Raw genomic sequence first — 17,117 nt, forward strand, 5'->3', positions numbered from 1 at the left:
TAATCTCTTCATCACCTTTTACATGAAATGTCAATTTTGTGATAATTTTTAATAAAGAAAATGAGAAGATAGTTTAGTTTTTCACTAAGCACTGCTGATTAAAATTTATAGAATTCAATTTTTCAAAAATATTTCTCCTTCCATAATTTGTTATTGGTAATACCATGAAATTTTAGAATTGTTGTCAAATTTGGAAAAATATCTACCAAGTTTTTTCATATATGAATGATAGGATTTCAGATCATTATTAAGTACACTTTCAATAGGAGGCAACTGATTACTCAAGGAATCTTCCATGGACTAACTCATTTTTCCATATAGTTCAAACTTCATTTCTCCTTCAGTACCCTCCTAGTTCTAGGACTAGGAATTGTGGGCACCTTTGTGTAACATGCTGAGTAGAGTGGGTGCAGGAAATGGTAGTTTTTCTGGGAACAAATTTTATGCAGAGTAGCTAGCAGTGATTTGACAATGCATGGAATTAACTGTGAATCATTGAAGTGTATTCCCCTGATCTCAACACCACATAGCTGCTCTAGGTCCTCCTGGCAGAAGGGAGTGTGAGGGTGAAGCTGCTGTAGAAAATAATAGTCTTAACCGATTGCAATAAAATTATCTTACTTTTGCAAATTTTTCTAAAGCATATAACCCTGTGCACATATTACTTGGGATTAATCTTCATTAGTTTCATGGTAAATCCATCTCTGGCCATTACTACAATACAAACAAAGCTGCCCTTTTCTAAGTCTTTAGTAGAATCTGTTGAGAAGCCAATACAGGGATCATGCTTTGTTGCCCTCTCCATCCATCCCATGCCATGCACATCTAAGTAAGAGCAGGAAGAAAAAATATTTTTACTCTTTGGTTAGTGCATCTTTACATTTAAATTTGCTCACATGCAGAGGTAGGGATGAATGAAATTAGAAAGCTTTTTTAGGTACATAGTGGTTATATGGCTTAACAGAACATTGTTCAGAAACTTTTAATTATAGAATCAGTTAGGTATCCAATAATTGTACAGAAAAATATTTCAAAGAACCTTTTCAAAAGTAATAAAGGTTTAGGATTTAACTGAAAACTTACTAGGTGGAAGGGACTAATTATGATCTCAAAGGAAATGGGAGAGATTAAATATGATGTCCACAAAGGCAAAAGTATATTAGCATAACACTAAAAAAATCCAACAGAAATATTTGTAAAAAAATAAATAAGGGTAAATACCATTCTGTGCATTCTCCCTCCTCCTAGGGAATTAGTTATTTAGGTAGGGCAGAAAATTTGGTGGGATATTTCCTTTATGAAGGAGATAGCAGGTGGCTGTCTGTTGAAGTGTGAAAAACAAGTAGAATCATTTGGATGTAATTAAAAAAAATTAATCAAATGACAAAAAATACAAGCAGAAAATAATTTTCCTCTTCTCTTGGAAATTTCTCTATGCAGAAATTTAGGAAGATATTGGAATTAGAGGAGACAGTAAACTATGAATCTAAGAAATTATAATTGCTAACAAAAAAAAGAGAAAAATTATTTGGTAATTTAGACAATCAAAAGATTTTTATCTTTCAAAATACATTCAATATAGTTTTCTTCTATTCTTATGGTTTTAAAAATCATTTATACACAAGTCTTCCAAGGAACAACACATGCAATATCGCAATATTTTCTAATTACAGCCCAAAGAAACTAACAAAGATCTTTTTTTTTAACCTGAGCCCAGTAGAGTCTGATAAAAAAGCTTTTTCTTTTCAAAATTTAATTTAAATTCTAGTTACTTAGCATACCGTGCAATATTGGTCTCAGGAGTAGAATTCAGTGATTCATCACTTACATACAACACCCAGTGCTCATCACAAGTGCCCTTAATATTCATCATTTAACCCATCCCCCTACTAACATCAGTTTGTTCTCTATCTTGAGAGTCTCTCATGGTTTGTTTCCCTCTCTCTTATTTCTCCCCTCCCATATGTTTGTCTGTTTTGTTTCTTCAATTCCATATGAGTGAAATCATATGGTATTTGTCTTTATTTCTCTTATTTTCCATTTTCCATTTTATTTTCCATTTTATTTCCATTTCCATTTTCCTTTATTTCCACACTTGCTACATTCACTTCCTTGCAAATGGCAATATTTCATTCTTTTTGATGGCTGAGTAACATTCCATTGTGTACACACACCACTTCTTTATTCCTTCATCAGCTGAAAGACAGTTGGGATCTCTCCAAATTTTGGCTATTGTTGATATTGCTGCTATAAACATCGGGGGTGCATGTGTTCCTGTGGATCTGTATTTTTGTAACATTTGGGCAAATAGTGCACCTAGTAGTGCAACTGCTAGATCATAGGGTAGTTATACTTTTAGCTTTCTGAGGAAACCTCATATTGTTCTCCAGAGTGGCTGCAACACTTTGCATTCCCACCAACTGTACAAGAGGGTTCCCCGTTCTCCGCATCCCAGCAAACACCTCTTGTTTCTTGTGTTGTTAATTTTAGCCATTCTGACAGGTATGAGGTGGAAGCTCATCATGGTTTGATTTGTATTTCCCTGATGATTAGTGATGTTGAGCATCTTTTCACGTCTCTGTTAGCATGTGGATGTCTTCTTTGGAAAAGTGTTTATTCATTTCTTCTACCCATTTCTTCACTGCATTATTTGTGGGGTTTTTGGATGTTGAGTTTGATAAGTTCTTCACAGATTTTGGATACTAACCCTTTATCAGATACGTCATTTGCAAATATCTTCTCCATTCTGAATGTTGCCTTTTAGTTTTGTTGATTGGTTCCTTCACTGTGCTTTTTTTTTTCATAAGTGTTTTATGGTTTTCAGAGTACAGATCTTCTACCTCCTTGGTTGGGTTTATTCCTAGGTACCTAATTGTTTTTGGTGCAGTTGTAAGTGGAATCAATTCCTTGATTTCTCTTTCTGTTGCTACATTATCGGTGTTTAGAAATGCAACAGATTTCTGTAAGTTGATTTTATATCCAGAGACTTTGCTGAATTCATTTATTAGTTCTAGCAGTTCTTTGGTGGAGTCTTTTGGATTTTCTACATAGAGTACTATGTTGTCTTCAAATAGTGAAAGTTTGACTTCTTTCTTGCTGATGTGGATGCCTTTCATTTCTTTTTGTTGTCTGATTGCTGATTGCCTATGTTACATAACAATGGCGACAGTGGACATCATTGTCTTGTTCCTGACTATAGGGGAAAGACTCTCAGTTTGTCTTCATTGGGAATGACATTATCTGTGAGTAGATATGGCCTTTATGATGTTGAGGTATGCTCCATCTATCCTTACTTTGTTGAGGGCTCTTTTTGATTTTTTCAATGAAGGGGGTGTTTGTTGTGTGAGAGAGCTTTCATACAGTAGACTAAGAATCTGAAAACTTATGTTTTATTTCTACTTCTGTCACAAACTAGTTCCTCTGTTGTAGGAAAATTACTTAAATTGAGCCTCAGTTTTTTTCACCTGTGTAATGAAGATTGGAATATATAATATCTAAGATTTAAGTTCCAACATTCTATGAGTCAATGTGTGTCTGATGTAATATTCTTTTACTCAGGTGAATGGATCGAACAGAATTTAGTCTACTGAAAAATGAATAAAAATCAATTAATAATAAACATAATAAAATAATAAATGATAAAATAAATAAATATCCATGATAATAATGAAACTAGTTTGTGAGTACTAATGACCCTATGATTATATTGGGCTTTTGCCTAATGCTGCCATAGCCTATTTGCTGACAAATCCCAGATTCACATAACCAGTATAGACCTATTTGCACTCCAACTTGTGTAAGGAACTGACTACATAACTATTACTTGTATATTTCTCAGATATTCAAATTTAGGACATATAAAGTCAAATTCTGGACTCTGCCTCTACCCCTCTTTACTTGGAAATAACACATTCCATTCTACTTCTATGACCTACCTGATCCCAGTAGCTTGAATGGGAACTACAGCATCTGCCCTGACTCCTCTTCTGCATACCACTACCATTCAAGCCTGTGAGTCCTTCCCAAAAGAGGAAGAGAGAGAGAAAGGGGCTGAAGGTGTACTTGAACAAATCATAGCTGAGAACTTCCCTGATCTGGGGAAGGAAAAAGGCATTGAAATCCAAGAGACACAGAGAACTCCCTTCAGACATAACTTGAATCGATCTTCTGCACGACATATCATAGTGAAACTGGCAAAATACAAGGATAAAGACAAAATTCTGAAAAGCAGCTAGGGATAAACAGGCTCTAACTTACAAAGGGAGACCAATAAGATTAGTGGCAGACCTATCTACTGAAACTTGGCAGGCCAGAAAGGAATGGCAGGAAATCTTCAATGTGATGAACAGAAAAAAAATGCAGTTGAGAATCCTTTATCCAGCAAGTCTGTCATTCAGAACAGAAGGAGAGATAAAGGTCTCCCCAAACAAACAAAAAAACCTGAAGGAATTCATCACCACTAAACCAGCCCTACAAAAGATCCTAATGGGGATTCTGTGAGTGAAATGTTGCAAGGACTACAAAGTACCAGAAACATCACTACAAGAATGAAACCTACAGACATCACAATGACTCTAAACCCATATCTTTCAATAATAACACTGAAGGCAAATGGACTAAATGCTCCAAGCAAAAGACACAGGGTATCAGAATGGATAAAAAAACAAGACCCATCTATTTGCTGTCTACAAGAGACTCATTTTAGACCTGAGGACACCTTCAGATCGAAAGTGAGAGGATGGAGAACTATCTACCATGCTACTGGAAGTCAGAAGAAAGCTGTTGTAGCCATACTCATATCAGACAAATGAGACTTTAAATTAAAGGCTGTAACAAGAGATGAAAAGGGCATTATATAATAATTACAGGGTCTATCCATCAGGAAGAGCTAACAATTATAAATGTCTATGTGCCAAATACGGGAGCCCCCAAATATATAAAACAATTCATCACAAACATAAGCAACCTTATTGATAAGAATGTGGTAATTGCAGGGGAATTTAATACTCCACTTACAACAATGGATAGATCAGCTAGACACAGGATCAATAAAGAAACAAGGGCCTTGAATGATACATTGGATCAGGTGGGCTTGACAGATGTATTTAGAACTCTGCATCCCAAAGAAACAGAATATACTTTCTTCTCGAGTGCACATGGAACATTCTCCAAGATAGATCACATACTGGGTCACAAAACAGCTCTTCATAAGTATACAAGAATTGAGATCATACCATGCACACTTTCAGACCACAATGCTATGAAGCTTGAAATCAACCACAGGAAAAAGTCTGGAAAACCTCCAAAAGCATGGAGGTTAAAGAACACCCTACCAAAGAATGAATGGGTCAACCAGGCAATTAGAGAAGAAATTAAAAATTATATGGAAACAAATGAAAATGAAAAGACAACACTCCAAAAGCTTTGGGATGCAGTGAAGGCGGTCCTGAGAGGAAAATACATTGCCATCCAGGCCTATCTCAAGAAACAAGAAAAATCCCAAATACAAATTCTAACAGCACACCTAAAGGAAATAGAAGCAGAACAGCAAAGGCACCACAAACCCAGCAGGAGAAGAGAAATAATAAAGATCAGAGCAGAAATAAACAATATACCATCTAAAAAAACCGTAGAGCAGATCAATGAAACCAAGAGTTGGTTTTTTGAAAACATAAACAAAATTGATAGACCTCTAGTCAGGCTTCTCAAAAAGAAAAGGGAGATGACCCAAATAGGTAAAATCATGAATGAAAACGGAATTATTACAACCAATCCCTCAGAAATACAAGCAATTATCAGGGAATACTATAAAAAATTATATGCCAACAAACTGGACAACCCGGAAGAAATGGACAAATTCCTAAGCACCCACACACTTCCAAACTCAAACAGGAAGCAATAGACAACCTGAACACACCAATAGCCAGCAAAGAAATTGAATCAGTTCTCAAATATCTCCAAACAAATAAGAGTCCAGGACCAGATGGCTTCCCTGGGGAATTCTACCAGACATTTAAAGCAGAGATACCTATCCTTCTCAAGCTTTTCCAAAAAATAGAAAGGGAAGGGAAACTTTCAGACTCATTCTATGAAGCCAGCATTACTTTGATTCCTAAACCAGACACAGACCCAGTAAAAAAAGAGAACTACAGGCCAATATCCCTGATGAATATGGATGCAAAAATTCTCAATAAGATACTAGTAAATCGAATTCAACAGCATATAAAAAGAATTATTCACCATGATCAAGTGGGATTCATTCCTGGGCTGCAGAGCTGGTTCAACATTCACAAATCAATCAATGTGATACATCACATTAATGAAAGAAAAGAACCACATGATCCTGTCAATCAATGCAGAAAAAGCATTTGACAAATTCAGCATCCTTTCTTAACAAAAACCCTCCGGAAAGTTGGGATAGAAGGAACATACTTAAACATCATAAAAGCCATTTATGAAAAGCCCACAGCTAATACCATCCTCAGTGGGGAAAAACTGAGCTTTTTCCCTGAGATCAGGAACACGACAGGGATGTCCACTCTCACCGCTGTTGTTTAACATAGTGTTGGAAGTGCTAGCATCAGCAATCAGACAACAAAAGGAAATCAAAGGCATCAAAATTGACAAAGATGAAGTCAAGCTTTCACTTTTTGCAGAAGATATGATATTATACATGGAAAACCTGATAGACTCCACGAAAAGTCTACTAGAACTGATACATGAATTTAGCAAAGTTGCAGGATACATAATCAATGTACAGAAATCGGTTGCATTCTTATACACTAACAACGAAGCAACAGAAAGACAAATAAAGAAACTGATCCCATTCACAATTGCACCACGAAGCATAATATACCTAGGAATAAACCTAACCAAAGATGTAAAAGATCTGTATGCTGAAAACTATAGAAAGCTTATGAAGGAAGTTGAAGAAGATATAAAGAAATGGAAAAACATTCCGTGCTCATGGGTTGGAAGAATAAATATTGTCAAAATGTCAATATTACCCAAATCTATCTGCACATTCAATGCAATCCTAATCAAAATTGCACCAGCATTCTTCTCTAAGCTAGATCAAGCAATCCTAAAATTCTTATGGAACCACAAAAGGCCCCGAATAGCCAAAGTAATTTTGAAGAAGAAGACCAAAGCAGGGGGCATCACAATCCCAGACTTTAGCCTCTATTACAAAGCTCTAATCATCAAGACAGCATGGTATTGGCACAAAAACAGATACATAGACCAATAGAGTAGAACAAAGACTCCAGAATTGGACACACAAAAGTATGGCCAACTAATCTTTGACAAAGCAGGAAAGAATATCCAATAGAAGACAGACAATCTCTTTAACAAATGGTGCTGGGAGAACTGGACAGCAACATGCAGAAGAATGAAACTAGACCATTTTCTTACACCATTCACAAAAATAAACTCAAAATGGATGAAGGACCTGAATGTGAGACAGGAAACCATCAAAACCCTAGAGGAGAAAGCAGGAAAAAACCTCTCTGACCTCAGCCACAGCAATTTCTTACTTGACATATCCCTAAAGGCAAGGGAATTAAAAGCAAAAATGAACTATTGGGACTTCATGAAGATAAAAAGCTTCTGCGCTGCAAAGGAAACAATCAACAAAACTAAAAGGCAACTGACAGAATGGGAAAAGATATTTGCAAATGACATATTGGACAAAGGGCTAGTACCCAAAATCTATAAAGAGCTCACCAAACTCCACACCCGCAAAACAAATAATGCAGTGAAGAAATGGGCAGAAAACGTGAATAGACACTTCTCTAAAGGAGACATCCAGATGGCCAACAGGCACATGAAAAGATGCTCAAAGTCACTCCTCATCTGGAAAATACAAATCAAAACCACACTCAGATACCACCTCATGCCAGTCAGAGTGGCTAAAATGAACAAACCAGGAGACTACAGATGCTGGCGAGGATGTGGAGAAACAGGAACACTCTTGCACTGTTGGTGGGAATGCAAACTAGTGCAGCCGCTCTGGAAAACGGTGTGGAAGTTCCTCAAAAAATTAAAAATAGATCTACCCTATGAGCCAGCAATAGCACTGCTAGGAATTTACCCAAGGGATACAGGAGTGCTGATGCATAGGGGCACTTGTACCCCAATGTTTATAGCAGCACTTTCAACAATAGCCAAATTTCAACAAGAGCCTAAATGTCCATCAACTGACGAATGGATAAAGAAATTGTGGTTTATATACACAATGGAGTACTACATGGCAATGAAAAGGATGAAATACGGCCTTTGTAGCAACGTGGTTGGAACTGGAGAGTGTTATGCTAAGTGAAATAAGTCATACAGAGAAAGAGATACCAAATGTTTTCACTCTTACGTGGATCCTGAGAAACTTAACAGAAGACCATGGGGGAGGGGAAGGAAAAAAAAAGTTAGAGAGGGAGGGAGCCAAATCATAAGGGACTCTTAAAACCTGAGAACAAATGGAAGGTTGATGGGGGGGGGGGTGTGGGCGGGAAGGAAAGGTGTGCGATTGGTATTGAGGAGGGCATCTGTTGGGATGAGCACTGGGTGTTGTATGGAAACCAATTTGACAATAAATTTCATATTAAAAACAAAACAAAACTGTTTATTGACATCCTGCCATGGTAAATGAGGATTTAGCTCAGTTACTCTTCCCTAAACTCTCCCCTCTCCCTCCTGCCATCATAATTATTTCACTACTCTTCTTCATTCCTCTTTGGATCACATTTGTGCCCCTCAAGATATGCATTTTCCTTTTATTTTTGTCCAGTAGTAACAGACAATCTATCTTGACTCCTTACCTTGTAAAGTGAGGTCTTCAATTCCTTACTCTTAGAAGCATCACTTTTACTTTCACATTAACAATACCAAAAAAAATGCCTTCTGAGCTATAACCACAGTTAAGTTTCCCATGCTTTGCCTTTTCTTAGGTCTTAAAAGTTGAAAAATCAATAAGCATTCCTTTGCATTACCATAACTATGCAAATATAGTTCATTGCTGAACCAAGCAGTGATTACATGATAGCATGTACTTTTCATGTACAGTGTCCCTCTTAAGCAAATTTCTAATTGCTTTCTATTTTTTATTTAGTCAATCCTCACGTGTGTTCTGCATTTCAAGGATACTATCAAGTCTATGGAACATACCCCACTGCACATACCTTTTATCTTTTTTACTGCATACTTATTTCTGGACCTCACTTTGAGAATTATTTTGCCACACATTAGTAATGTTAGGTCTTCTCTTCATTACTGTCCCAGGTTAGATTCATTGTTTCCAATATCCTAGGTCTTGTTCATTCTTAGTTTCTTGTTTTCTCTGACCCATCTTAAGGAATCTCGTAAAGATGGATGCATACGAGAGAAATTTTCTGAGTTCTTGGATATTTGAAAACACTTTTATTCTATCATCATACTTGATTAATAATTTGGCTAGGTAAGGCTTTTAAGTTCAAAATCAGCTTTCATCAGAATTTTTAAGGCAATTCTGCCTGCATTCTAGCAGTCTGTACTGTTACTTTTCCTTTCTGAAAACTTCTAGGATCTTCTCCCTGAACTTGGTGTGGTAAAATCTCTCAATATTATGTTTAGAAATGGATGTTTATTGCACTCATGCTGTACATTTCCTGGCTTCTCTCAATCTGAAAACCTATATCCACCATAAACTGTGGTATGTTCCTTTCTATTATTTCTTTGATGTTTTTCTCCTCTCAAATTTCTTTGTTTTCAATAGGCACATACTAATTTTCTAACTGTACCTTCTTGCTATTTCATTGTTCCCTTTTCATAGATGCTATTCTTGCTATATGCATGTAACATCTTCTAACATATTAGTATAATAGCTAGAATATTTAAAAATTCTTTTCCATTCCTTAATTTACCTTTCTTTCTCTTGGGGTATCTTACCAGGTTTATCTTAGTCTTATTCTTTAAATATTTTCCCTCAAGTGTCATGTAATTCATAGCTATTCATTGTTTTAGAATAATGGAAAAGAGAACTAGAAGTTATACATAAGTGGCTTCCTTAAAAAGTGAGTGAGTAGTGATCTTGCCCTTAAGTTGAAGAATCCTAAAATGAGAAGATAGGTTTTATCCAAAAGTGTCAACATTTCTACTTTAGGTTTTCCAAACTATTAAATTTCTTTAGAAAAGAAATGTTTAGTTTTTATTTTCTTGGTGTGGGAATGCTAAAAGTAGGTGAGCGATATGGGATGACTACTTTTTCTTTACATATTTTTTTAAAGTAAGTCTTTATTTTCAAGTGTTTATTTATTTATGCAGAGAGAGAGAGAGAGTGAGTGCAGGGGAGGGGCAGAGAGAGAGAGGGAGAGAGAATCCCAAGCAGGCTCTGCACTGTCAGTGTGGAGCCCTACGTGGGGTTAAATTTCACGACCATGAGGTCATGACCTGAGCCAAAATCAAGAGTTAGATGCTTAACCTACTGAGCCATCCAAGGGCCCCATACATATTTAATTAATTCTTTTAATTTTTTTTTAAATCAGCCCTAGGTCTCTATCCCACCCCTGTCATACCTGGCTTCTTCATGGCCAGAGCTCTTTCTACACTTCCACCCTTCTATCTGCTTTTTGGACTCCAGAAACTTACTGAACTATTTTGTCAAACACTGTCCCTTTCCTTGTCCCCCTGGATCTTATACTTGTACTATCATTTTAATCCAGTCTTGGGAGAAAGAGTTGATCAACATATGTTCTCTGTCTGTGGTCTTGAACCACTATCAGGATCTACATTCTGTTTTTCATAAAAAGTAACTTAGTTTTGCTTGACATTAAGACACTAAAGTTAATCATTTAAAAGCTTTATGGCATTTATATTGTGCTTTGTAACCTTAGTTTTGTTTTCTTTGTTCTATGTTTAAATGGATTTAATGTCTATCACCATTTTTTATTAGTTTTTCATTCCTAAGTTCTAAATTTTGATCCCCTCTTGTATGGATTTTATTTCAAAGGTTTATTAAAAAAAATACTTCTAGGTGTTATATTCCCTAAGTTCTTTCACACTAGAGCAGACAATGTGTCTATTGCCTTTCAACCTAAAGAAGCACTTAACTGATTATAGAAAACGTAGGTCACACTTTTTTGTAATGCTGTGACATTACTGTCTTCTGGTATTCAACATGGCAGAAGTCACCATATGCCATGGTGTCTCTATTCATTTGATTGGATAGATTCCATTCTTGAGTCATTTTTTTTGCCCCTCAAGAAAGTGAATGCATGTTATTATTTTTTTCCTTTCACATTCAAGAATATCTGTTTGTAGCCTTCATAGCTGAATGGAATATTAACTGGATGCAATATTTTTGGATCACATTTCTTTTCCTTTACAGTTTAGTAGACAGTGCTCCATTGTCCTCTCCCCTGGAGTGTTGCTCTGGAGAAGATTAAGGCCAGTCTCCTTTTGTTCTAGATTATAGCAATTTGTTTCTAGATGCCTAAGGAATTTTTTCCTTATCCTATAAATTCAATAATAACAGGAATATGATTTAGAATGGATAGTGTTCAATATTTTTGTCCTGGAATAGTATATAAACTTCTGAGTCGCAGAGCCTCTTATTCCTACAGTTCAGGATTATCTTTCTATTTGTTATTGAAACAGGTTTTCTGATTCATTTTTTGAGTTCTTTAACTCAGGGACACTTACCATCCTTGTGTAATGTCATCTTTTTCACTCTTCCATAGCTATTATCTTCTATTTCCATTAATCTTTTTATCTTTTTCCTTTGATTTTACTGTGCTTACCTCAGCCTTTTCTTTGTGTAAGCAATTTATTTTTCAGCCCTGTCCATTCAATTTCTTTCCATATGTAATTTATTAGTTTTGTTATGGCATTATTTTACTTTCAATTTGTGTCATTTTTTTCAGTTTTATTTCATTCTGTGTTATTATCTTACATTTAAGCTCTTATTTTATGTTCTTAATATGCTTTTCTATGGTATGAAACACTGGTGAGACATTTTCCTGTGTTTTTTAGACTCTGGTTGCTATAGAATTTCTTTTGTTATTTTTCGTTCTGTTTGCATAGTTCTTATGTCATTATATTTTTGTGTTGTTTATATTTCCAATGAATCCTGTATGTAGACTTTGTTTTTGCCCTGGTATAATCTGGTAAATTCTCCGGAAGTCTATCCGATATTCTCTGAGTCTTTCCCTACAAAATATGGTTTGAGAGCTGGTTATTGAATTATTCTTACTTCTCAGTGGCCTGAGGGTTTTGGTGTGTGTATTTTGGAAGATGGGTAGGAATTGGGAGACAGCTGAGCTGGGACTGGGTATAGCCTATTTGTTCAATTATTCTATACTTTTACTATTTGATTCATGGTTTTTGTTGAAGTGTTCACATCTACTACCCTTCTGGATTTGTCAATTTTACTTTGTAATCCTGTCAGTTTGCTATGCCTAATGGAATGTTATATTATTAGGTGCCAAATTGTTTTATTGTCTTGGGAATTATTCTCTATTTTTTGTAATTCAACTTACTATGAAATCTATTTAGCTTTTGAAAAGTTTATGTTCAAATTTTCTTTTTGGCTTGATGTTAGGTATACCTTTTATAACCACATGTATCTGAATTTATATCATCGTTACTCCATCTGATAATCATACTGAGAATAAACTGAGAGTTCATGGGGGAAGTGGGTGATGGGCATTGAGGAGGGCACCTGTTGGGACAAGCACTGGGTGTTGTACGGAAACCAATTTGACAATAAATTTCATACCAAAAAATAATAAAAAATAAAAATAAATGACAATTTCTTTTAATGGGTGAGCTTTATCACATTCACTTTGATATCTTATGCATTTGGGCTTATTTCTACCACCTCCTTTTGTATTTTCTGCTTACTATTCATTTTCCTTTTTTTTTTTTTTCCTGCTATCCTATCTTTTTTGTTGGATTGATAAAGTGTTCTAAATTTTTCTTTTTCTTCTTTTTTTCTCTCTTCTTTTTCCTCCTCCAAATCCTCCTATTTGTCCTCCTTTTGATTCATCTAGTTTGGAAGGTATTAAGATTGTTTCTATTTATAAATTGGTTATCTAGGGTTTACCTTTTAAATTTTATGTAGAGCAACATACAGAAATGAGCACATGCATAACAGTACACCTCAATGAATTTTCACAAAGTAAATATACCTGTGTAATAACCCAGATCAGGAAGTAGAACACTACCAGTACCCCAAAACCCCTATAATGTCCCATCCCAATTTTCTCTTCTTCCCTTCCTAAGTTTAACTACTACTCTGTCTTCCTTACCATAGATTAGCTTTGTCTGTTTTGAACTTTATGTATATGGAATAATAAAATATAACCTCTTTGTGTATGACTCCTACTGCTCAATGCTATGTTGTTAGACCCATCTATGCTGTTGGATGTAATGGTGACTCATTTGCTTTAATGTTGTAGACTACCCCATTGTATGAATACACCACAATTTATCATCCATTATACTGTTGCTGGCCATTTAGATTGTTTCTAGTGTTTGGCTATGATAATTAAAGCAATTTTAAACATTCTTGCTCCTGTCTTTCAGTCATCATTAGGTTGGGTATGTTTGTAGTAGTGAAATCTGAGATTGTTAGCTTATAGGCTACACATGCATTCAGCTTTATTTTTTAAAAAATTTTTTTCAATGTTTATTTATTTTTGGGACAGAGAGAGACAGAGCATGAACGGGGGAGGGGCAGAGAGAGAGGGAGACACAGAACCGGAAACAGGCTCCAGGCTCTGAGCCATCAGCCCAGAGCCCGACGCGGGGCTCGAACTCATGGACCACGAGATCGTGACCTGGCTGAAGTCGGACGCTTAACCGACTGTGCCACCCAGGCGCCCCCATTCAGCTTTAATAGTTACTACCAGTCTTCTGAAGTGGTTGTACCAATTTATATTTCCATTTATAATGCATGAAATTTCTTGTTGATCCATATCCTCACCAATATGTAATATTACTAATTTCTTTAGATTTTGCCTATTCTTATGAGTGTGTAGTTATAGTTATACAATTTTTCAATTCCCTGATGACTACTGATGTTACGTACTTTATATGCTTGTCATCCATTTATTCTCTTTCATGAGTTATTTGTTCAGTGTTCAAGTTTTTGCCCACATTTTAATGGACTTTCTATTTTTATAATGCTTCACAGGAATATTTTACATATTTTGGATAATAATCTTTGTCAGATAAAATATAAAAGTATTTTCTTTAGTTTGTAGTTTTCTCTTTTATTCTTTTGCTGGGGTCTTTAGATAAACAGAAGTTCTTAATTTTGTCTCATTTATCAACACTTTTCTTTAGAAAGTTTTTCCTATCCTGAAGGCATGAAGATAGTCTCTGTTTTCAATGTGATGGGTTTTTGTTTTGTTTTGTTTTTTTGGTTATCAAATGATCCTTTATTGAAATAGTTTCCTTTATAGGTTTTAACTAGCTGGGCATTTCACTACACCACTACTGATGTCATCTATGATATCACAAGGGTGGCAACCATCACATTGCAGCCCACAGACTGGGAAATTCCCAGGATTTCTTTAATGGTTCCAGAGAGTTCACTGGCTAGAGATTGGTGCCACATCTGTTGACAACCCCATCAAAAGCGGTATTTCCACTGTGTTTAGCATTTTTCCACTTCTTTCTGCCTCTTGGCAGTTCCTTGAGGGCTTTGATAATCAGGGCAGAAGCATAAGGCACCATTTCAATCCAGGAATGTTTGTTCTGAATGGTCACTTTCACTGTAATCCTCAGACCCTTCCAATCACCTGATGTCTTAGCAGTATCATCACCAACCTTCTTTGTAGACAGGGCCAGGGCAGATGGCACTCCCTGTGAGTACACCTCTAGTATATGACTTTGATCTCATTGGGGTCAAACTTAGGAAGCATGGTGGAGGCACCTGGTGTCAGATGAACCTACTGAAGAAAGCTGTACCTTTGCCTCCCTCTAGCTGAAAGCCTAGAGTCTATGTGATATTTTATTATTACCATTCACATGGACATATATATCCCACTTGCCCCAGAATTGAGTTTTGTATCTTATGTGAAGTAGGATATCAAGAATATTTTTTCCATATGGATAACCAATTGACCCAACATCATTATTAAAAAAAAAACATTTTTCTTATTATTTTTTATACTTTATAAGAAAACAAATGGTCTCTCATGTGTCTATTCTCTTCAGGGTGTCTATTTGTCTAATCTTGTGCTAGTACCAAACTGTCTTAACTACTGTAGCTTTGCAATACACCATGATAACCCTTAGAGCAAAGTTCTCCAATTTTGCTATTCTTCAAAATTGATTTGTTTTGTCTTAGTCCTTTACATTTCTATATATAGATAAATTAGATAATATTTTTTAATTTCCACAAAAATACTTTAACATTCATAGCATACAAGCTATAAATTAAGCATAGATAAAATTAATTATAATTAAATTATAACATAGGCATTAACTCCTTGACATTGGCCTTTGAAATGAGTTTTTGGATTTGACTCCAGAAGCAAAGGCAACAAAAGAAAAAATAAACAAGGAGGACTATAGCAAACTAAAAAGCTTCTGCACAGCAAAGGAAATCATCAACAAAATGAAAAGCTAATGTACTGATTGAGACAAAATATGAACAAGCCATATATATGAGAAAATATGTGCAAGTCAAAATATCCAAAATATTTAAAGAGCTCATGCAACTCTGAGCAGAGAATTTGAAAAGACATTTTTTTTCCAAAAAGACATGTAGATGGCCAACAGACACATGAACAGATGCTCAATATCACTAATCATTAGGGAAATGCAAATCAAAACCACAATGAGATATTATTTCACATCTGTTAGAAAAGCTAGTATGAAAAAGACAAGAAAAGGGGCACCCCGGTGGCTCAGTCGGTTAAGTGTCCAACTTCGGTTCAGGTCATGATCTCATATTCGTGAGTTCGGGCCCCATGACTGGCTTTGTGCTGACAGCTCAGAGCCTAAAGGCTGCTTCGGATTCTGTGTCTCCCTCTCTCTCTGCCCCTCCTCTACTTCCGATCTGTCTCTCTGTCTCTCAAAAATGAATAAACATTCAAAAAATTAAGAAGACAAGAATTAAGAAGTGTTGGTGAGGATAAGGAGAAAAGGGAACCCTTATGCCCTGCTGATGGGAATGTAAATTGGTATAGCCACTGTGAAAAACAGTATGGGGATTCTTCAAAAAATTACTAAAACTACCATATGATCCCGCAATTCTACTTCTAGGTATACCTGAAGGAAACAAAAACACTAATTTGAGAAGATATATGTACCCTCGTGTTCACTGCAATAGTATTTATAACAGCCAAGATATGGGAAAAACATCTATGTCCTTTGATGGATGAGTGGATAAATAAGATGTAGTATATGTATACAATGGAATGCCATTCAGCCATATATAAAAGAATGAAACCTTACCACTTGTGACATCATGGATGGACCTGAGAGCACTAGTGCTAAGTGAAATAAGTCAGACAGAAAGACAAATATCATGTGGTCTCACTTATATGTGGAATCTAAAGACAAAACAACTGTGGGACACTTGGGTGGTTCAGCTGGTTGAGTGTCTGACTCTTGATTTCGGCTCAGGTCATGATCTCACAGTTGTGAGATCAAGCCCCATCTTGGGGCTCATACCCCATGATCATGAGATCATGCTCAGCATGGAGCCTCCTTAAGATTCTCTCTCTCCCTCTCTCTCTGCCCCTCCCCACTCTAAATAAATAAAATAAATAAAATAAAATAAAATAAAATAAAATAAAATAATAAAATAAAATAAAATAAAATAAAATAAAAATCAGCCAAGGAAACTAACAAAGACCAAGCTCACAAATACAAAGAACAGATTGGCTGTCGTGGGGCCCAGGGGTTAAAATGGGTGAAGGGGGTCAAAAGGTACAAACTTCCAGATATAAAATGAATGAGTCATGAGGATATAATGTACAGAATGGTGACTAGAGTTAATAATACTGTATTGCATATTTGAAAGTGACTAAGAGGAAAATCTTAAGTCTTCATTATAAAACAAAAAATTAAAAGTTATAACTATGTATGATAAAGGATTTTAATGAGATTTATTGTGGTGATCAGTCATTATG

At 35.7% G+C, this 17,117-nt stretch overlaps 1 pseudogene; it reads right to left on the reverse strand.

The window, feature by feature from the left end:
* Window positions 1-14,278: 14,278 nt before the first annotated feature.
* Window positions 14,279-14,912, reverse strand: LOC121029133 (60S ribosomal protein L12-like; annotated as a pseudogene).
* Between the last annotated feature and the right edge of the window lie 2,205 nt (window positions 14,913-17,117).

The sequence above is a fragment of the Herpailurus yagouaroundi genome, unplaced genomic scaffold (genome assembly GCF_014898765.1).
Source record: "Herpailurus yagouaroundi ecotype Mexico unplaced genomic scaffold, PumYag 139, whole genome shotgun sequence".
Classification (NCBI taxonomy): domain Eukaryota; kingdom Metazoa; phylum Chordata; class Mammalia; order Carnivora; family Felidae; genus Herpailurus; species Herpailurus yagouaroundi.